Source organism: Tamandua tetradactyla, chromosome 3 (genome assembly GCF_023851605.1).
Source record: "Tamandua tetradactyla isolate mTamTet1 chromosome 3, mTamTet1.pri, whole genome shotgun sequence".
Lineage (NCBI taxonomy): Eukaryota > Metazoa > Chordata > Mammalia > Pilosa > Myrmecophagidae > Tamandua > Tamandua tetradactyla.
Window position 1 is genome coordinate 68,901,065 of NC_135329.1, and position 22,251 is coordinate 68,923,315.

General features: G+C 39.8%; 1 long non-coding RNA gene across 1 annotated transcript in view; it reads right to left on the bottom strand.

The window, feature by feature from the left end:
- Positions 1-20,894, bottom strand: part of LOC143676131 (uncharacterized) — a 28,422-nt gene extending 7,528 nt beyond the window's left edge. The window contains exon 1 of the long non-coding RNA XR_013171855.1: positions 20,640-20,894. This is a non-coding gene — a long non-coding RNA (uncharacterized LOC143676131). The remainder of the gene's footprint in view (positions 1-20,639) is intronic.
- Positions 20,895-22,251: the final 1,357 nt, after the last annotated feature.

The following is a 22,251-nucleotide window of genomic DNA, read 5'->3' on the forward strand; positions in this document are numbered from 1 at the left end:
AAGGTAGGATGTCCCAAGTCTTTCTCTTCTTGCCTTTCTTTTTCAATTTGTTCACACTCTTTAGCTGACCTCATGCAGAATCATGGATTTAAACACCAATTTTTATATGCCAAGTCCCAATTTTCTGGCTCGAGTCCAGATTTCTCCTCTGGAGGCAGGACTCATAGATCAAACTGCCCTCGCATTTGCTTGTCTAATTGTCATCCTGAAAGCATTTTGTTCAGCAAAATGGAATTATTCAACCTCCCCTCCTCACCTGCTGTGTCTCCACTCCCTGGTAGCTCAGCTTGACTCCCTTTTTCCTCTTTCTCTCTGTGCACAATCCAACAACAAATCCCACGAGAACTATATTCAAAATATAACCCCATTCGACTACTTCCCATCTTCCAAGACACTGTTATCTTTTACCTGGAATCCTGTAGTAGACCCCTAACTGTCCTTCCTCTTCCAACCTTGCCCCTATGATGAATCCAGCAGCCCCAGTAATCTTCTAAAACGTAAATCTTATTGGGTTTCTCTTCTGCTTGAAAACTTTCCAGTTTTAAGATTTAAAAAAATAAACTTTTTTTAAACGTGGCAACATGCAAACATGAACATTCTTACCATATGATCATTCCATTCTTAGTATATAATCAATAACTCACAATATCATCATGTAATTGTATATTCACCACCATGATCATTTCTTAGAACATTTGCATCAATTGAGAAAAAGAAATTTTAAAAAAAGATAAAAATGCATGCATACCATATCCCTTACCTCTCTTTCTCATTGACTGTTAGTATTTCCATCTCTCTGATATATTTTAACCTTTGTTCCCCCTATTTTTTCTATACCCTTTACCACTCCCTTTCATTGTTCACTAGCATTTTAATCTACTAAATTTATTTTAACATTTGTTCCCACATCATTGTTTACTTTTAACCCATATGTTTTACCCTAGATAAAAGAAGCATCGGACACAAGGTTTTCACAATCCCAGTCACATTGTAAAAGCTACATCATTATACAATCATCTTAAAGAAGCATGGCTACTGGAACACAGCTCTACATTTTCAGGCAGTTCCCTCTAGCCCCTCCAATATACCTTAACTAAAAAGGTGATATCTATACAGTGTATAAGAATAACCTCCAGGATAAACCCTCAACTCTGTCTGAAATCTCTCAGTCACTTACACTTTATTTTACTTCATTTCTCTCTTCCCTCTTTGGGTCAAGAAGGTTTTCTCAATCACTTGATGCTGAGTCTCAGCTCATTCTAGGATTTCTGTCCCACGTTGTCAGGAAAGCCCACACCCTGGGAGTCAGGTCCCACGTAGAGAGGGGGAGGGCAGTGAGCTTGCTTGCCGTCTTGGCTGAGAGAGAGAGGCCACATTTGAGCAACAGAAAGGGTTCTCTGGGGGTGACTCTTAGGCCTCAATGTAAGTAGGCTTAGCCTATCCATGGCGGGGATGAGTTTCCAAGATTGAGGCTTGGCCTATTGTTTTGGTTGTCCCCACTGCTTGTGAGAATATCAAGAATACTCCACATGGGGATGTTGAATTTTCCCCCTTTCTGGCCATTCCCCCAAGGGGACTTCGCAAATACTTTTTTATTCGCTGTTCAAGTCACTCTGGGAAGTCCTTGCCTCCGTGCCTTGGCTGCTGGCCACATCTCTAGACTCTAGGACACAGTCCAAACCCTGACTTTAAAAGCACACTGTCTAGCTGCTCGCTCTGCCCATACAGTACTTCAGAAGACGTCTCAGCCCCCACCCAGGGACAGTGCTTTTCATTTGCTCCCTGTGCTGCTGCATGTAATGGACACAACCTTGCATCCCAGACAGGGCTGCAAACAAAGACACAGATCTAGTCTTGTTCCCACAGGAAACTCAAGAGTCTTCCTTCAGAAAATTCCAGTGTCTTCCATCTGATGTCTGCACACCTTTCTTTCCAGCCCTCCTTACCCCATCCCTGTCCATTAAATACCCCAGAACTCCAGGGTTTACTCAACCCCAGAAAGGGAGAAGGGGATGGAGCAATGATTTCCTCAATCCAACTAGACTCTGGATTCTTTGTGCAATGTGCTCCCTCTGCTTCTTTCCCAAGGACTAGTTCTCCTTACCAGCAGGTGGGATGATGTTTAATTATTTATCATAATAAAGAAAGTTACCTCAAGTACTACTTTACAGAACAAAAGGAATTTTCAATTTTTCTAGATAATATTGTATTTTTGCGTGTATCACAGATATTTCATATATATTTGTTTATAAGACTTCCTCTCCTATTAGAGAGCAAGCTCCAAAAGGGAGGACTGCTTCTTAGTCATAGACCCCTACCCATACCAAGATATAGCACAGCGCGCTGCATTCAACAGAACTGAGTAGACATTTCATACAAAGAGATTGACAAACAACAGCCACTGAAGGGCATAACTTCAGTTTGTTATTACAGAAAGTATGAGTAGCTTATTGAGCACAGGATTCTATATTTAGTTTTATTTTTAGCTCGTCTCTGGATGCCCCTTTAAAATGCATGCAATAGAATTTATCTTTCCTGATAGTAGAAAGAAATTGGGTGGACTCCATGCCCTTTCTCACTTCATCATACATAACAGATGCTATCACTTTACATCACAAATCCAGTTTTCATTCAAAAATGAGAATACATTCAGTTCAAAATACCAATTAAAAGTTGTATATTCTCCTCCTCCCCCAAGTTAAGATCTGTGGCTGTTGCCTCCTCCTTCTAGGGCAGGAGGTATCATGAGACCCAGCTCTTTCTCCACTCCCCCCCTTCCCTACCAGCTAACTACTATTTCCACCTAACCAAAGTGAAAGCTCATGGAAGGAGCAGGGATGGGGATAGGAAAATCTGTAATTCCCACTTTCTGGTATGGCTGATGGTTAAAGATGACTCTTTATCTTGAGATCACATTTTGATGGGAAATCCCATGGTGGAGATTCTCTCCAGAAGATTCTCCAACCTGGACAATGGATGCATCTCCTGCCTGGGTAGACACCTGTGATTTCATCCTCAGCTTCCCAAACTCTGGCATTTACCTCCAGTTTCTTGCTGGAAACTCTGAGGCTGTCTAGGGTGGCTTATTTGACAGGAACCCAAAAGACTCCATGTTGGGTTTCTCTCTCATGTCACCATGTCTGATCCATAGGAAATATTCTCACTGACATCCTTAGTATAAGACAATCGCAATGCAGCTTCCACTATCCTATGAGCCTCTTCAGCCTCCTCAGGCATCCACCCTCTGCCCTCTCACCTGCAGAGGATGTTTCAAATACTCCAGGTGGTTCCAAGGAAGCACGCTCACCCTCGCACAATGTCTGACACACTAGGCATGACATAAGGAGATCTCCTCCCTTTCCTTAGGTGTTGAGGGTTGGAGACTCACAAAACAGCAACTGCTCTTTCTCAAGATGACTTCACATATAATTATTATGTCATCACTAGGACTCCTTTTTTCTCGTTATTGTTCATTTTCTTTGTTCTCTTTCCAGTTGGATATTGGGCATTGTGAATTTTAATCTGTGGCAGTGACATGACTTGGGAGCAGTGAGATTCCTTTGAGGCTTGTATGTAAGTTTGTAAGGGTGCTTCTGGAGGGGTCGCCATTCTAAGCCTAGGTGATTAAGGCTAGACTAAGTAGCAAGCCTGTGGTCTTCTGAATGCTCCGCCCACAGTTGTGAATGTTATGAGGTGTCTACACCAGCTCATGGGAATGCAAACCCTTCCCAGCCCTGTGTGCACCTGGAGCTGCAGCTTCATGGAGTCTCACCTCATGCAGGGACACCTCAATATTCCAACACAGAGTCTGGGGCTTCTTCTGCTCATCTTCACAACCCCCTTCCCTACTGCTCTGCCCCACACATTCCAGCTGCCTAGGCCTCCAGGCCCTGTCTCCTTGACTTCGGAAAACCTAGGGCTTTGCTGGGGTTTCCCCTCCCCAGGGTGGAGCCTGGAAACTGCCTCCAGGCAGAAAGTTGAGGTGATCATAGAGTTCACTTCACTTCTTTTTCTTTCCCTTTGGAATCACAACCTTATACTATCTATTGTCCAGTCCCTGAAAGCAATTCTTTCATATATTTTGACCATTTTCTTAGTTGTTTCAGTGGGAGAGTAAATTTCACAGTGTCCATTCCTTCATGGGGAGAAATGAAAGGCATTTTAACTTCTTCTAATTGTTTGATTTAACTGATGAATCCAAGAGTCCAAGACCGAGTACTCATCATCTCTTTTATAAACACTGCATATGATGGTTTGGCTTTGGAATTTTGAATTTTATTGTATATTGGCATCCCTAGGGAAATTTTAATGTTAATATCCTCTTATGAAAGCTCTGAAGCTAATAGTATAGAAAAGATGACATTTATTCACCTAATAGATCTGGAATTAAATTTGCCTTTACTTAGGCTTACGTTGTGATCTTAGGTACATCATAATTCTGTGTCTCAGGTTCCCCATAAGAAAATGTGGATGAAATCCTTTCCTCATTCATCTTGCAGGAGTTAGGTATGAATCAAATGGAAGAATAAATAGTATAGCACTTTGGAAAGGTGCAGGGAGGGAATGTAACAATGTCTATGTCCCCGCCAGATACCAGTGACTTACAGTGATTAGCATTATTATTCAATGTTCAACATATATCTACCTTATGAATCATTAATAATATGCACACTATTTTAGTATTCCTGATCGAGCAGTTGAGGATGTGAAAGTTAAAGCTACTGACTCTATTTCATAGAACTACTAAATCGTAGAGCTGGAATCTGAACCCTGGATCATGCTGTTGGGTTTTAAAACTTATCTTTCTTGGACAAAATGCTTCCTTTCCTCTAACTTCAAAAATGTCTTTTCAGTCTTTTATGGACTGACACTGGCATGCCTGCCATTGGATGTGTACTATCTCTCTGTAATACAAATACATTGCAGTTTATTGTGCATTTCACCTTTAACATGGTTGTTGTCAGAATTTTGTCTTCATGCCTCAGAAATACGAGTTTACAAGCTACTGCTGTGCCAACCCCAAATTCCTATTAGTTTCCCTAGCAGGGCACCTTGAAACGGTTTCAGCAGAAATCAGATCACTTCTTATCTGAAGTTGCAAGACCTTTTCAGCACCGTGTGCTTATCTCTCACCAGCTAAACAAACTCATAACCTGGGTTAGCAAATCTAAATCCTTTCCTATGCTAGGGTAATGAGGTGGGTGAGAAAAGCTGACAGCCAGGTAAAATGAGGACTGGTAAATTCAGAGTAAATGAAAAACAAGACCCAGGATTGATTATTAATTCTGTCTTCAAATATGGGAAGAGCCGTGGCAGGGAAAAGGCATCAGATGTGTCCCATAGGAATACAGGGAGATGACAATGACCCCTGGTAGAATTGAGGGGGTACATTTCAATTCCATAAAAAGAAGAACATTCTAAGGGTTAGTGTAGGGTAAGTTCCAAATGGGCTGCTGGAGGCCTAGGGTTCTCTCCTCCTGGAGAAAGAAAAGGGGGATTGGGGAAGATGTGAGGGAGGATTTGGATCCTAGATGGAGACCTTTACCTGGGGCCCGTGGAAACCCCAGGTGGTCCACGAATGGGCTTCAAGAAGCCTATGAAGGGTGATGAGACAGTGGTGCAGTTGCAGAGTTCTCGCCTGCCATGTTGGAGACCCAGGTTCAATTCCCAGTGTCCACCATGTAAAACAAAGTATATCTCAGAAGCCTATGAAGGCTTTAAAATGGTGTGTGTACATGCAGATTCCAGTGTTCCAGGATGGGGGATTCATAGTGTCGCTCACATTGTCAGAAAGCTCCAAGACTAAAGACTAGATGATAAGTCACTAAACAGGGAGCTATTACATTATGTCACTCAATTATCAGAAGGAATTCCTATTTGAGGAGGAAGATTAGATTTCTGAAATTCTGAAGTTCCTTTACCTTTAATATTCTAGTTTCAAATTAAGTGCAAGAAAGGATTAAGCAAGTAAATAAATCTTTAGTAAATCTATATTTCTGGATATATAGCTAATGTTGGAGTAAAAGAAAAAAATGAAAGCAAGCCTATGTTAAATCCTAAGGTATTTTTCTCAGAAAAAAAGAGCAAAATTACATTCTACTCTTAGCTATTGTTTCATCACTCAAAACTCAATTCAAGAATCAGATTTTTAAAAAGTCAGCCAGAGACAATGACTGAGAACTGAAGGATTCAACTGAAAACAAGCAAACAACTCAACTTAATATTATTCCCTGGGAAACAATAGGGATTTTGAAATGCAATAACCAAAGTATGAAGAGAATGTACACAGCAAATTTAACAAGTAGCTGAGAAAGAAAGAAAATGTTCCAATTGAAAAGCCCAAACCCAAGGCATGCAGTCACCCTTTCTCCCTTACCGGACCACTACAGAGCTCTCATTAAATGGTATCTTTAAATATTTCCGCCCTCCTCACCACACATCTCATCTTAACCCAGACCTCTTCCCTCTGTCTTCCTCTCCATCTAGCAGGAGGCACTTTCATCTCCCCTGATTCTGGTGTTCACACAAAAGCACCCACCGGTCCTAAAACCAGAATTAAAACCTTTAAGTCCATTCACCATTCACAAAATGTGCATGACAAAAACAGAAGTAGATTTCCTGAGCTTTCAACTTATGCAGTATAAGATTTTTAAATATGCTCTCAATTCTTCATAGAAAAAAGTCCTTTTATGCAATCACACGCACACAAACCTTTCACTTCTATTAATGCAAGAGGATGACTCACTTCCCTAAACTCCTGAGATTTTGTCTTTAACCCAAAATAGCCAGGAATCTTACAGCAATATACAGTCAATGCATACAAAGGAAACACTGAAAAGTAAATTTAAAATTTAAAAATACATATTTTCACCCTGTTCTCCATTTAACAATGTACATACATAGCTTTTTAAAATTAATTCTACTTGAGACATGGAATTTTGATTTTAAGCCTATAATCTGAAATTTGAGGTTTAATGTTTCTGGGCATTTCTTGGCTATGCCTAGAAAAAAGTTGGCAGAATCGAATAGAAGTAAAGAAAACTAAGTTCGGAAGATAGAAGGGAGTTTGTCACTTGCATACACAAGTTGAATCATTTAATTAATGACACTGTAATTTAAATCAAATGTGAAACTTTAATTCATCTTGGAGAGCATCCAGCAATAGTACAATTGGTACTTCAGTTATGTAAGAGTAACCACAATAATCAAATGGGCTTTGGCACATAGGAGTTACTCTTAGTATGAAAACAAGGAGATAGCACATGCCTGCCTGTGTTTAGGTCCCAGGTCCTTAAATTATGTGCGGTAAGAGTGACACAGTATGCTGAGGTTTCAAAACTTCAACAATCAAGAACAAAATAAGATATCTAGGAGAATACCAAGGAGAATAACTTGTACTTCTAGGAAGGATTGTCAAATATCAAGAAAAAGAGACGAGTTTTGGTTAGCGTTAGCCTAGCTGAGGATATCTAGTTAAGATTAAGAAGATACCTAGTTAATCCCTTTCAACTTTCAGGAAAGAGATTGCCCAAAAGAATCCCCTTCCTTAAAAATTTACTCCAGTCTGTCACCAAGCCATTGTATTCCCCGGGATTCATATTAAGCTTCCAAATTCTCCAATAATAATTTCAGACACCGCAATCTTAGCTACCAAAATTAAAAATAGCAAAATGGAAATAACACTGGCTGAGTTCCGTATTTGATTTTGAATTGAAAGAGGCCAAAGGAAGTTTTGCTAAGAGGAAAGAGTTCATGTCCTTCAGGAAAATAACCTGCTTTGACTTTGGTTTATTGCGATTATCATTATCGCCCCTGGGTGGTTGGCTTTAACGGTTAAATGCAGTTGAAGGAGGTTCTTGACAAGTGATCCTGATAAGTTTAAATATTCCTGGTAAGGTTTCCATGATGTAAAACTAACTAGAAATTTCAAGAAATGAGAAAAAAGAATCACTCGATGTACTTCAGCAAATTACATGGAGGGTTGAAAGTTAAACCCTGTAAAAGATCACATTGAAACTTTTACGAGGAACAGCATCTTGAGAGGTCTAGGACCCTAGAGCTTTATCTATCAGGCCTGCATACATTTCTTCTCCCTGTGGCCAAAGGAAAATACGTACTTAATCCATTTTAGAAGTATGGAGAGGGGCCAGGGTGACTCCATCGAGGGTTGTCCACAGGTGCAGCTTTCTAATGTGCAGAGGGAGCTTCCTGGTGTTTGGATGTGGAGGCCAGGATTTCTGGACTCCACATCACCTTTTTTCCCTGGGAAACCCACACTCACCTTTTGCAGCATAACCCAGGAGTAACTTCTCTGCTGTTGCTCTCTATTTTCTCCCGCCACCCCCAACCCTCTCTCCTCTGTGCTTTCTTTGCTCTTTGTACATTTACTCGGTCAGTGGTTTCATTACACAGCATTGCAATTGCTTATACCTGTCTTTCTCCCCTTTCAAACCTCCTTCACTCATTCTATAAACATTTATTACATCGACCGTTATTTTGCCTGTGACACTGTTTAATTGTGAGCTGAAATAACTCATAGCAAACCTTTGTTGAATATGTACAATGAGCAGAGCATTTTTCTAAGCTCTTCTCATATGTGGGCTCATTTAATACACAGACCCACTTTTGAGGCACCTGGGACATGGAGGAATTGAATAACTCGTGCGAGGTAGTAAAGCCGGAAGGAGCAGGTGGGGGTGCAGATGCAGACCTGGATGCCAGAAGCCACCTCATCACCACATGGGGTCACCTCGAAAGGAACAGAGGAAAGACTCATTGAACTGTTTGGGGAAGAATCATTGCATCCAATCATATTTACTTTCCTGTTATATGTCTAAACCTCTTCCTTTAACAGATGTAAGGGTGGCAGTACAACAGAATTCACACAACCCAATTGAGTGTGTTCCCAGGCAGCCACAGCGCTGTGGTGGAACTGTGTGTCTCGCAGCTGTGCTCTAACAAGTGTTTAGGTCCTTGAGTTGTGATATACCTTCAAGAGTCCACCCAAAAGGAAATGGCTCTTAATTGCATTCTATTCCATTCTCCAAAAATTAAAGAATTGGGAAAAAGATCTTGAAGGTTTCTATGAAAACCTGATTTCTTTACATTTAGGAGTGATTTACATACACATATTGACTTCTTATGGTTGCTAATGTTTGTTAAATACCGTGGATTTTAGAAGGAAATGAAAAGGCAGAGAAAGTAGCCCAGAAGCTTCACAATGAAGCTGATAAGATACACAGGGTTTTTTTTTCTGAGAGAATCTTTAGAGTTGGTGGAATTAAATTACTGCTTGGGGTATCTATTTTTTAAAGAAAATGTGTATTTGCCTAATCCAATTTCAGCATAATTCATATTCCTATAACATCCGAGAACACTGGCATATGGTTACATGAGATATAAATTGAGGGTATGATTAAAAATCACTGGCGTTTCGCTTTCAATTATATTTTGCAAAATAGACTCCAGAGAAAAATTGCAAAAGCAGGATCACATCCCACTACAGGATGAGTATGGAGGAAAAGCTACGCACACCTGACATGTACACACACACACACACACACACACACACATGCAGACACAAGCATGCACACAACACACACATGCATGCATACACACACGCACAGACATGCATGCACAAGCAGACATGTACACAGAGAGACACTCATGTATGCACACTTGCACACACATGCATGCACACACACATACGCACACTCTTCAGGCACCACACTCCCAGGATACTCCCAGTGCTGTCGGCTTCTGCTCTACAGGCAGCCAGCTCTGCTTGGTTTTCCAGGAAGCCAAGCTCCAAAGGTTCTGGAAATCATCTGTGATGCTATGTCTGGACAAAGGAGCAGACCAGTCTTCTAAAACTTTGGAATCAAATCCTAATTATCACTGTTTGGCCTTGGTCAAATCATTTAATCTTTCTTCAAATGACCTTGAAGAATAATTTTGAAGATTGAGAAAATGTTGAAAATTTGACACATAGTAGGTACAAAAAAATGTACTCAAGTCAGAAGAATTTTGCAAAAATTTAGGCCAGGCACCTTAATTTATTCATCTTTGTATCCCTAGAGCTTAACAGGATTTCTGGCACATATTAAGTGCTCAATCTTTGTATAAAAGTAAAAAATCAGGCTTTCCTTTTTTTTCCCCTCAAAATCCATCTTTAACTCTCCCTGGAGATATTGCTCTCAAGCAATATAAAGGGGTAAAGGTGAAAAGGAATCATTTTTATTAAAGTACAATTTTTAAGAGCAAAACTATGTTCTTCTCTCCTTAATCTTGACAGATGGGAATTTCAAATTCCTCATTTTGTCTTAAGGAGCTAATAAGGAGTCCATAAATCTCAATTACGCCTTGGAGTTAAAAGCAAATGCAGGTCTGCTAAGCATGATTTTAATCTCTGCTCAACCTCGTACCTTTATTAAAACACTGGAGGAGGAGAAGGGCCAGGTCATATTTCAACCTGGAGCTGCCAGCAAGCAGTGAAGTTTCCTTCTCATTCTGGTCAAGAGTGAAGGAGGTGTGCAGATAGAGCGGGGTGCACGAAAAGACGCTGCACACGGCTTCTGAATTGGCCTCCATCAAGTTCCTGGAAATGGTCCGTCTCCATGCATAAGCCATGATCTAGTCAATTAATAAACATGTACACCCCCAGCAAAACTCTCTGTCTTTTCTTTCCCAGCTACTTACTCTCTTCATTAAAAAAGTTCTTTTTCAGTTTTCTAGAGAAAAAATAATGAGAATCCTTCTCTCCATTACTCCTTAAAATCCAGTCGGATACACAAATTCAGAGCCAGAAAATAAAATACAAGTTACCAGGGGCAGGGGAAGGGGTGAGAAATGGTGAGTTAATGTTTAATTGGTACAGAGTTTCTGTTTGGGGTGACGGGAAAAATTTGGGAATGGACGCCACTAAGCCATATACTTGAACATGGTTAAAACAGGAAATTTCTTGTTGCGTATATGTTATTACAATAGTTTTTTTAAACCCCATGGAACCATGCAACACAAAGAGTGAACCCTAATTTAAACAATGGACTTTCATTAATAATTTAATTATGGTAAATTGGTTCATCAATCGTAGCAAATGTACCACGCTAATGCACCATGTCAATAAAGAGAAATCTGAGACATATATATGGGAATTCTGTCTTTCCTGTATTATTTTTATATAAACCTACAATTGTTCTTTAAAAAATAAACATAAAATAACTTGCTAATAAGTAAAACAAAATGATAACTACAATCTGACAACCACACACACACACACACACACACACACGCACGCACCCCAGCCCTAGTTCTGGTTGATTCGACCTCCTGAATGCCTTCCAAGTCTGTCCATCCCCTTGTTGGTTTACCATATGCCCATATTTACAGACTAAAGTCCCATTTATCAATTACTCTATCCACATGCACCCAGGCTGTTTTCTTTTCCTGGGTACTTTCCCCCACCCAATTCCTCATACAACGTTATCCATGCTTCAAGCTTCAGCAGAGATCTCAGGCTTAGTCTAGCCTTAAGCAAAACAAAACCTCCCTTCCCTGGTCTCCACCACCACTTCGTTTGCACTGCACTCCAGTTGTCTGCATCAAGGAGGCAGTGTGGGATGGAGCAAAGCGCAGGGGCTCTGGGACCGGATGGTCATGGGTGAAAAGCACAGCTCTGCTGCGAAACTTTGGACAAATCACTAAACCTCTCTGGAACTCAGTTTCCTTGTACGTGAGAATGGAATGCCTACCTCAAAGGATTATTGTGAAATCCAAATATATTAAATGCACTGAAGTGTCACATAGCGGGCACTCAAACCCCTCCTCCTTTTCCTTCTTCTCTTTCTCTTTCTCCACTGTCCCCATCTTCCTACAGTGTTTTTATTGCCTCTGACCAGATTGTTAATTCTCTGGACACAAGGGCTAATAACTCAACCACTTTTCTATGCCCTCAGGCAGCAGGCTTAGTGATTTCCATAGCTAGTGTTCAAAAAAAAATTTGTGACAGTCATTTCTCAATTCCTCTTCTGTGACTCCCACTTTCCAAATTCCAGGTTACTTGGTACTATAAGAAGTATTAATCTCGATAATTGAAATAATAGTAGCAGTAATAATGTACAGCACTGCTTTTGGGGATTAAGTAGAACGATCTTTATAAAGTGCTTACATATGTTAGCAATTCTTGATCTTTAGAAAAAATCCACATGAAAGGCACTGTAAGAGGAGGAGCCAATTCAAGATGAGATGGGGAGAAGTGAGGGCTTGGCGGGGAGGTAAGGCTGAGCCCCCGAGGGGAGGTCTCTGGAAGTGTGGCATCCTCACGGGCATCGAGCAGACCTGCATGGTGGTCGCTGAGGTGTGTGCTGACAGTGAGTGACCAGGTTGGGTAAGCAGAGCAACGGGGTGACTCCCCGGGCAGGGCAAGCAGCAAGAGAACCTGCGGGAGTTCAACACAGTAGGAAGCTACAGAGATGGTCTGTGGTTGAGAACCCACAGGAGTTCTGTTTGAATGGCATGTGGGGTACACAGTAGGGCCTCCAAACTGTGAGGCAGAGGCGGTGGACACATCACAAGGAAACACATTAATTCATTAATTCAAAGTATGTTAATCAAGTTGCTAGGCCCCAGGTTTACAGACAAGAGTTCAGAGTTCATCCCTTCACAGTGTAGGAAAGGACAAATTCTTAGATAAATAAGCTCCATGCAATTTTTTATGGCTGCTCCAATAGAACCTCATGGATTGGAGCAGGGGCATGGAGCAGTGGGCATTCAGGCATACCTGGGGACACCAGGAGATGTTTCAGAGAATGGCCTAAGTCCTGTGGTGCAGAGTGGAGAAAGGACCTGCCAGGCAAGTGAACAAATGGGTGATGTGCTGGGTTAACTGCCACAGTTTGATTTACCTAGAGTAGGCAGAAGCAGCAAGAGTAGAGGCTGAAATGATAGGCAGGAATAATGTCACAGACAGCCCCTCCTAGCAAGGAACGGAGACTGGAATTCCACCAGTGGGCGATGGGGAGGAACTGAAGGACTTCAGTCAGGAGATAACGTGAGCAGACTTGCATTTTAGAAAAATTGCAATGAAGTTTAGTAGATGCTCAGTGGTATGTTGATTGATTAATAAAACAACAGATACTTAGAATCTTTTTGAGTCTTTTAAGCTTCCAGTACAGTGGTTGATTCGACCTCTTGAATGCCTTTCAAGTCTGTCCATCCCCTTGCTGGTCTACCATATGCCCATATTTACAGACTAATGTCTCATTTATCAATTACTCTGTCTGCATGCACCCAGGCTGCTTTCTTTTCCTGGGTACTTTCCCTCACCCAATTCCTCATATAATGTTATCCATGCGTCAAGCTTCAGTATAGATCTCAGTTTTAGTCTAGCCTGTGACAACAAAACAGTCCCTTAGAGGCCAGTAAGGATGAGACTAGTTCAGTGACACTCCATAATTGGAGAGAATTTAGTTGTGTTATGAAGAAAGATGAAGCTAATGGAAAAACTCAGTCTGATTACTTAACCAAATCTGATGTGGCATGTGTGAAATGCATGAGGTCATACAACCCACTTATGCTATTGTTAAGAATAAATGACTGAATTGTATATAAAACAACCAAGTGCCTAGCACATAACAGTTTCTTAATCATTGGTATTCAAAAAGGAAGAAATAGTGGATTTGACATTTATTGGAAATATTGAGTTTGACGCAGATTGAATGTGTAGAACTTACCATGTGTTGTCTTAGGTAGAAAATTTTCTATGCATTATGGGACATCATATAATCCTTGCAACAGATCTATAGTATAACTACTTGTATTATTTCCACTTTACAAATGAGAAAACTGAGTGCCAGGAATATTAAATAATTTGTCAATCATATAGTTATAAGAGGGAGAGCCAGGACTCAAACCAAATTCTGACTGATTCCAAAGTTCATTTTCTCAATTCCCACGTTATGTGAGCTGTGCTATTTATTTGCTGTGCTACCGTACTGTTTCAGTTTCTTAGGCTGGTCAAAGCAGATATCATGAAATGCATTGGTTTGGCAATGGGAATTTATTAGCTTACAAGCTTACAGTTTTGAGGTTGAGAAAAATGTCCAATTCAATGCATTATCAAAATGATGCTTTCTTTCCAAAGACTGGCAGTTGTGATCCTTGGCTCATCTGCCACATGGCAAGGAACATGGCAGCATATGCTGGTGTCTCCTTTCTTTTCCAGGTTTCTTTGATTTCAGCCTCTTGCTTCTGTGACTGTGGTGCTCTCTCTCTCTCTCTCTCCCTCTCTCTCTCTCTCTCTCTCTCTCTGTGTATTCATCATCCTGTTTATAAAGGACTCCAGTAAGAAGATTAAGACCCATCTTGAATGAGTGAGCCACACTTCATTCAGGATGGGCCTTTCCATATCAATATTACATTGAATGTTAATATAAACACCTTAATTATAATCAAAATTGATGAAATATGAGACTCACATATATGCAGCTTACAAGAGATGAGCTTTAAATACAAAGACCCAGGTGAGTTGAAAGTAAATGAGATGTAAAAAGATACACCAGGAATGATGAGCTTGATATTAAGATTAGATGGAATAGACTTCAAGACATAGAGTATTGCAAAAAATTAAGAGGGACATTTCATAATGATGAGAGAATCAGTCCACCAGGAAGATGAAACAATCAAAACTGTGCATGTACCTAAAAACAGAGCTTCAAAATTCAGGAAGCCAAAAATGAAAGAACTGAAGAGAGAAATAGATAATTCCAAAACCATAGCTAGAAATTTAAACATCTTCAAAAATTGATTCAATAATAAGACCGAAATTGGGTAGAGAGATAGAGGATCTAAAAAAAAAATTATCAACCACTTGACCTGACTTATATTTACAAAGCACTATGCCCCAAAACTGTAGAATATACATTCTTTTCAAGCATGCTTCATATATTCCCTAACTTAGATAATATGCTAAGCCACAAAATGATTCTTCCAAAATTTATAATTATTTAAATCATACAGTGTTCTCTTACCACAAAATATTTATCTCTGATCACAAAATAATTATAAATAACAGAAAAAAAATCACTAGATATTTCAGAATTAGCAAATGCAATTCTAAATAATCCGTGGGTTAAATAAGAAAGAAAATTGAAACATTTTGAACCAAATGATAATGCAAAAACGATATGCCAAAATTTGGGCAATAAAGGTATACTGTGAACAGAGGAAATGTTATGCCTTTAAAAGCTTATATCAGACAAAAAGAAAGGATTAAAATCGGTGACCTAAGATTCTATTTAGGAAGTTAGGAAAATAATAAAATACATGCAATGTAAGTTTAAAAAGGCAGAAATCAATAAAATAGTAAACAGATGCAAAATAGAGAAAATGAACAAAGCTAAAGGCTTTTTCTTGGAAAATATGAACAAAAGAAAATAAAAAGATAAACTTCCAACACTGAATAAGTAACAAAAAAAAAGAGAAATAACAAAAATTACCAATATCAGGAATCAAAAATGGTTCATCACTACCATTATTCAGAGACCATTCTGAACCACTTTAAGCACACAATTCAATGAATTCTATGAAATGGAAAAATTCCTTGAAAATAAAACTTACCAAACCAGACACAAGATGAAAGAGAAAATTTGAAAAGTCTGATATCAATTAAAGAAATCGAATTACTTATCAAAACTTTCTCATAAGAAGACTCTGGGCCCAGATGGTATGCCTGGCACATTCTATCAAGCACTGAAAGAAGAACTAGCACCAAACTTACTCACACTCAGAAAACAGGGGTATGGGAAGCACTCCCTAACTAACTTGGTTTCTGAGAATAATATAACCTAATTTTAAGAACAGTCAAATGCCATATAAAACTATGGACCAATATGATTCATGAACATTGATGTGAACATTTTTGCAAATTTTTAAAAAATCAAACTCAGTGATATATAAATGGATAATATATATCATGACCAAGTAGGATTTATCCCAGGAATATCAAGTTGATATAGCATTAGAAAGAAGGAAAAACTGTATGATGAATAGATATAGAAAAAACGATTGACAAAATTAATTGCCCATTCATGATATACAATGCTATCATCAAATAAGGAATGTACGGGAACTTCAGTAATCTGTATAAGGCACTTTTAGAAAGCCTACAGGTAACATCTTACTGTATGAAATTTTGAATATGTTCTCTCTAAGATTTGGAGCAAGACAAAGATGCCTACCCCCAACACATATGTTCAATATTACATTAAAAGTCTTAGCAACTGCAAGAATACAACTGTCTCTATTTACAGATGGCACAGTTGTATATGTGGAAAATATCACAGAATCTACAAAAGAACCAATTGCAGTGAATTTTATAAGGATACAGGATACAAGGGTGATGATATACCAAATTAATTATATTTGTATATACTAGTAGCAAATAATTGAAAAGCAATATTAAGAAGAAAGTTTCATTTATAATAGTTTCCAAAATCCTAAAATGCTTAGGAATAAATTAAATAGAATATGTATAATATCTCCACACTCAAAACTACAAAACTTGGTTAAAAAAATAAAAATTAAATTAAAATTAAATAAAGAGATAGACAAAGTCCATTTATTGAAGAAGTAATACTGTTTAGATATTAATCAATAATCTCCAAATTGATCAATAAATTTAGTACAAGCTATTTGTAAACTCAGTAGGCTTTTATTTGTGTGTAGAAATTAACAAGGACATTCCAAATTTATATGGAAATATGAAGAACCTAAAATCTCTACAGCAGTCAATGAACATGAAAAAATTCAAAAGATGCTATCTGGTTTCAGAAATTTCTATAAAACTAAAGTAAGCAAGGCAGCATGGTATGCGAATTTGAATTGAGAAATAGATCAATGGAACGGTGCCAAGAAATAACCCACACTTACAAGGTTATTTTCTTTCAAAAAAGCACCAAAACAATCTGATAGTGAAAGCATGGTCTTTCCAACAAACGGCCCTGGAAGAAGCAGATATCCAAATGGGGGAAAAATTTAACCTTGAGTTCTTCCTTAACATACATGCAAAAATTCACTCAAGGGTCATAATCTTAAACCAAAAAGAATAGGGTTTCTGAAGGGCTAGGTAGGACATGGAAAGCAGATAAGGAAAAAAAATGATAAATCAGATTTCACCAAACTTTAAGTCACATGCTCATCATAAGACAAAGCTAACATGAGACCAATTAACAAGCTGCAGACTGAGAGAAAAAATTCACAAAGCATATATCAAGCAAAGCATTGGTGTCAAGGATATATAAAGACCCCCGATAGCTCCATAATAAAAAGACAACCCAATAAAACTTGGGGGAAAGATTTTAGGAGACACTTCACAAAAAATGTGCAAAAAAAAAAAAAAAGCACCTGAATAAAATGCTCAACAGCACTTGTCAACAGGAAATTGTAATGTATTACCACTACATACTTACCTGCATGGCTCAGTTAAAAAGATCTACACAATGAATATTGATAAGAATGCAGAACAGCCAGTATTCCCATATGTTATTGATGCTGGTGTGAAGTGGTATAACTGCTTTGGAAGGGGTCTATCGGTTTCCACAAAACTAAACTCACATCTACTCTATGGCCCAGCATTTCTACTCCTAAGAATGTACCAAATAGAAATGAAAACATACGCTCACAAAAATACTTTTTAAATGTTCACAGTAATTACTCCACAATAGCCAAAAATGCTCTATACAGCTCCAATGTCTGTCTCCCTTTTAGTGCAGGGATGAACAAACTGTCATATGTTACTTTTTTGGAAAAACATTCAGCATTAGAAAGAACAAACAACTGATAAAGGCAACAACATGGATGAGACTCAAAAATGTGCTGAGTGAAAGGAAATGTCCATATTTTAAAAATACATTCTGTATGGCTCTCTTCATGTAAAGTTTAAAAACAAGCAAAAATGAATCTGTAACACGAACAACTCAGGACACAGGTTTCGTCGAGGTGGGTTTGGGGAAAGGCAGCCAAGGGATCTTGCCGGATGGTGACAATGTTTCATGTTTTGATAGGAACTGGCACGACCCTGTCAAAATTCAGTGAATTTGTGCTTTTCATTGTTTGGAAATTTTGCCTTAAAAGGAAAAATCTGTAAACAAATAAAGGACTCTATCTAGTTAGGGGGAAGTATATTGATGTTGGAAATTTACTTGGAAATACATTATCGCAGACAAAAAATCCCCAGCTGAGATTCACTTTCAGAAAGGACTCGCCATCCAGCTCACAGCTCTTCTGGCTCTACCTCAACTTTAGCACCGAGACCACCTTGTTCTGGAAAAAGCCCCAACCAATGGCTGAGCAAACCTGGTGTGTTCTGAGAGTCTGGCCATTTCCACGCAACGTGGCCTCCCCTAGGCTGGCAGAGCCTGTGAGCTGTGCACTGGGTCTCACAGCTCCTGGACTGAACCCCTTCCCCCCTACTCCTTCCACAGCCGCTTCTCCCCATCACTCTGACTCCACCTGGGTGTCTACTGCCTGGGGGGGTTGATGGGTATATATACAATAAAGCAAGCACAGTAAAACTTCAACAATTAAACCTGGGCTGTGAGTAGAAGTTGTCTACTGTAAAACTCTTTGGACTTTTCTGTTTGCTTAAATAATAAAATGTTTGAAAATGTACATTCAAGCAAGTCTACGAGAACTCTTTAAAAAGTAGAGAATAAAAATCCAAAGTGATCAAAAGCATGCATAATAGCATTGCAGCATTTTTTCATTACTGGTATATAAAACAAGGGAGGGCATTAACATTGATGAGGTCTTATGATCACTTAAATATAAGAGTAAGGGATAAAACTGAAAAAGACATTGAGTGACAAGGGCCCAATAAGGCTTTCTCAGTTAAACAAAGTATCATGGCATTTTGGCCAAGATCAGATTAAAGATGTTAGCTGTCCAGCCACGCGTGTGGTTTCAGTTCTCCTCAGAGCAGCTGCCAATAAGTTGAGCAACAGACAAGGGAATGTAGAAGTAAAGGACAGAGGCAGAGTTGTCCAAAGAGAGCTTTGAGATTTTGGGTGAAGATATTGCAACATGGAGTTGTTCGGAAGTGTACCACTTTTTGAAGAAATTGTATTGCCAAAGCAGTCAGGAATTTGATCTTAAAAATCTGATTATTCAGGAGTGGCCTTTAAGTAAACTACTGGATGGGACCCGGACTGTGAAAGTGCTGTAGTATTCTGCCTGGTACCACTTTAGCCCAGCTATGGAAGATAACAGACTAAGAAAAATTCCCAGAGGTTTAAATGCCTACAGGAGATAATAAACATGAGAGCTGCCTGCAAAGAGCAAAATCAGCCTGGGGTAGGCTATACAATACCCATGCAATGTTGGGGGGGGGGGGGCGGCTAGATAGAATGTTCTTTTACTTCAAAAGTAAACAAGCCACCTCCAGGTCTGATGGAAAGGTCTGCCCATCACACCATCATCTTGGACTCTGCAAGGGAAGAAGCAACTGGAGAGGCCTCCCATGAGGAGGGGCGGGTGATGTGTCCCATGATGAGAGGAAGACTGAAGATGTTTGAAACCATAAAGGTGTACTGTGTAAGGACAACTTTGAGTTCACTATGCTTGATTTCTTTAGCTCATGGATGTACTCCTAGACTGCATGTCCCAGGCTCCCTTGTAAGTATGACCGTACTATTTAAAGCTGGGCCAATGGAATGTAGGCAGAAATGATGTGCTGCACATCATGGCTGAGGCTTTATGTACTTCCCAAAGGATCTGCCAACGTTTCTCTTCCCCCATTTACCAGCCAGATTCAGAGGACCTGGCTCCACAAAATGGGTGGAACCAAAGATGGAAGAAGTGTGGGTCCCTGAAAGGCCAAGTGGTGAGGAAGTTTCTCCCTCCACCAGGTGGACTTCAGAGGTCATGAAAGTAAACTTCTATCTCATTAAGCTTTGATATTAACACAAAAATTTTAATTCAATTCATATAGAAATAATAATGACCCTTTTTTAGGTCATTGCAAGAAGTAAAATTGTGTTGAATCTAGTGTCTGGCATTTGAACTCTGCTTCATATAACATGTCTCACATTGTTCGAATTTTAGGGTAAATAATACAAAAGAGAGGTAAGAATAACTTGGTGCAAACTAAGAACTGGTGACCCAACAGGCCCTTTCTACTCATAAGACCCAGTGTTAATTCTCACGAGGAGGTCAGCTCTCTCAACTCTTCTTCCAGCCTCACATGCTTTCTTGCCCACTTGATTGCAACCATCACTTGTCCTGCCTCATGAGTTTCTTCCACATTCTGGATTATCGCTCAGTTGAGCATGGACTAAGTAGTGTCTACTCTCCTAAAAGCATCTAGATCTAGAATACAAAGTCTTTTCTTGTAAGGACTTGACTGCTACCCTAAGAAACAGACCATAAACAACAAAAACAACCATGAAAAGGGGCCAAGGTTGCCTGGATCCTGTCCTAGCTTTTGTTTTAACCCAGCTCCCTGCTGTATAGCTCCTTTATCACCTTTGGACTTTGGGGTTCCCGTGGTTGTTTTGAAGCTTAGTCTCACCAAACCCTGTCTCCTCTATTATCTTCCTTTTATGAAAGCCCAGCAACCTCTTCCTTATTAATAGTCTTTGACTTACCATGAAGATCCTACACAGGTAGACACCGGGAAAGCTCAGCTTCAGGTAGACAGGCTGCATCTCCAGCCCTAGTGGGAGGGTGTCCTGAATAGAAAGAAACCCTTCTGGGACCTCCTCCTGCACAGCCATGAGAATTTGAAAAGGTTGGAGATTTTTACTCTGGGAACTCAGGAGACAGTATCAAGTTCATTCCACTCAGAATCTTTTAATATTCTTTTGGATCAAATGTTTCCAAAAAGGTTGAAAAGTCTGAAGTTGTACTTTGTTTCAAGTCATCATTAAAAGGACAGTTCTGCTTTTGGGCTGCTGATTTGCTATTTAAGCTGGCTGGTCAGATAAACTTGTTTTGATTGGAAGTAACCGTAACTGATTCTGAGTAACTTTTTACAAAAAAAAAAGTAATCCTGGAAGGTGTTAAATAAAAAAAAAAAACGAACCCTTGGCAAGGGGCAGGTTTAAAGCAGACCTGTGGGCTCAGCACTGGAAGTGCACAGACTTCTCAGGTCATGGAGTCAATATGACTCAGCTTCCCTGCCTGTGGCTCCTTTCTCCTCCCAGACCACCTCATATTCTCTCACCACTGTCTGAATTCCCACCTTAGAAAGAATAATGTCCCGGTGAACTGCACTCTCCCTGGCCGTTTCTCCAGCCCCTGTCAAGCCATTGTTCAGCCCTTATGATTCTCCAGCAATGCCAGCTTCCCTTTATTCCCACAATATGTTCAGCTCCTTCCTGCCCAGAGCCTTCCCACAGGCCCTTCTTTCTGCCTGAAGACAATATCCCACCTCTGCTGTTGACACAGCCAGCTCCTCTCATCCTTCAGCTTGAATGTCACCTCCCAGAGAAAACCTCCCGGCCTGTCTCCAGCCCATTCTCTCTTTCAGTCGTTGGTGTATTTCTCTGGCAGTACCTGTCACCACCCGTCCTTTTAGGTTGTGTCTTTCTTCTAGAGAGAAGGGGCAGTAGATGTCATATTCTTTTTTGCATCACCAATATCAACATAATGCTTGGCATACAATAGGTACCCATAAATTCCTGTTGAGCAAAAGCTGGGTGGTGAGGAGGGGTTCACTTGGCCCATCCACCCCCATGCCTCCACAATCCACCACTGAAGGGGAAATAAGAAGTCGACAGCCCTGTGTATTTGAGTTTATAGCTGTATTAAGAGGATGGACTTTGAATCGGTTATTCTCGAGTTTGACTCATAGGGCAGCCATGAGATGTTGGACAAGTTTCGTAATTTTCCTAAGCCAAGAATTTTTCTGTCTAGAATAACTCTGATTAAAATAGACAGCTGAATAAACCTAACCTTATCTCAAGAATTTCCGTGAGGATATAAGGCAATAATGCACAGAGAGTGCCTGGCCCAGAAGCCACTTATTTGGGAGGTTATTATTGTGACCTTTTTATTTGGAACACATCTGCTATTTGCTAATAAAGTTAACCGGATACAAATGAAGCACTTGGTCAACTCAGAGTGGTGAGCCAGGATTCCTCCTCCAAAGACTTGAATTAATGATGTTTTCCTTCAGCTAATTAAATTACTACAGAAAAGTTCAACGACAAGCTGGAAGTTGGTCTGACATTTTAAGATTTCGACACCACCACTTCC